This window comes from Carlito syrichta, unplaced genomic scaffold (assembly GCF_000164805.1).
Source record: "Carlito syrichta isolate Samal-C Ts95f unplaced genomic scaffold, Tarsius_syrichta-2.0.1 Scaffold130471, whole genome shotgun sequence".
Taxonomy (NCBI): Eukaryota; Metazoa; Chordata; class Mammalia; order Primates; family Tarsiidae; genus Carlito; species Carlito syrichta.
This window is the reverse complement of record NW_007074567.1, coordinates 38,521-39,794: the sequence shown is the minus strand read 5'-3', so window position 1 is coordinate 39,794 and position 1,274 is coordinate 38,521. Positions and strand designations below refer to the sequence as shown.

At 49.0% G+C, this 1,274-nt stretch overlaps 1 protein-coding gene across 1 annotated transcript in view; it reads right to left on the bottom strand.

Moving 5' to 3' along the window:
* Positions 1–1,274, bottom strand: part of LMAN2 (lectin, mannose binding 2) — a 28,139-nt gene that overhangs the window by 1,786 nt on the left and 25,079 nt on the right. Inside the window, exon 9 of the mRNA XM_021708042.1 lies at positions 686–694. The gene's annotated coding sequence lies outside the window, so the exon portion shown is untranslated. The remainder of the gene's footprint in view (positions 1–685; positions 695–1,274) is intronic.

The window sequence follows — 1,274 nt, the reverse complement described above, 5'->3', positions numbered from 1 at the left end:
CGGGAGCGGCCACGGCACTCCAGTCTGGGCGACAGAGCGAGACTCCAACTCAAAAAAAAAGAAAAGAAAAAGAAAATTCCTTTAAACTTGGGTGAATGAAGGAGACTCGTCTGGGGTCCTTCGATATTAGATGACGAGCTGAGGCTCCCATCCGACCACCCAGCTTCCAGGAGTGTTGGATTATGACCTTTGTTCTGACCCCAGTGTCTGCTTTGTTCATCCTGTTTCCTTTTATTTTTGAGTGGGTCTCACTCTGTTGCCCAGGCTGGAGTGTAGTGGCACGCTCACGGCCACCGCAGCCTCGACCTGCTGGGCTCAGGGGATCTTTCCGCCTCAGCCTTCCAAGTAGCTGGAACCACAGGCACGCATCACCACGCCTGGCAAATTTTTTGATTTATTGTAGACAAGGTCTCGCCAAGTTGCCTGGGCTGGTCTCGAACCCCTGGACTCATACAGTCCTCTTGCTTCTGCCTCCCAAAGTGCTGAGATTCAGGCACGAGCCGCTGCACCCAGCCCTAATACTTGCTTACCTTTTTTTTTTTTTTTTTTTTGAGTTGGAGTCTCACTCTGTCGCCCAGACTGGAGTGCAGTGGCCGCTCCCGGCCACCGCAGCCTCGACCTGCTGGGCTCCGGCGATCCTTCTGCCTCAGCCTTCCAAGCAGCTGGAACTACAGGTGTGAGCTACCACGCCCAGCTAATTTTTTTATTTATTGTAGAGATAAGGTCTCGCTGCCCAGACGGGTCTCGAATCTGCAAGGTCAGGCAATCCACTCACCTCAGCCTCCCAAAGGCACAGGATGACAGGCTGAGCCACCAAACTGGCTTACCTTGAATTTCTTAAATGTTGCCCTGGGGTTGTCTTGTTTTGCTTGATATTCTCAAGAAGTCTTCATCTAACTCCCAAATCACAAAGATGTTCTTCTAGACATTTTTGAGGGTTCTAGGTTTTCTATTTAGGTTAATGGTCCATCTTTTTTTGTTTTTTAATAAATTGAGAGGTGTAAGTTGAGGTTCAGTTTTTGTACACGGACGTCCATTTGTTCCAGCACCATTTGTTGAAAAACACCATCCCTTCTCCATTGAAATACTCTTGCACCTTTGATGAAAATCACATGTTGGATCCATTTGTATTCCATTCTCGTCCGCTGATCTAGGCTTATCCTCTGGCCAGTAGCACAGTGCCCACGTGACAGCTACAGTAGCTTCAGAATGAGTCTTAAATAGGCAGGGGGAGCCTTCCATTTTGCCCGTTTTTCCTTTTGAGTCGGCGCCTC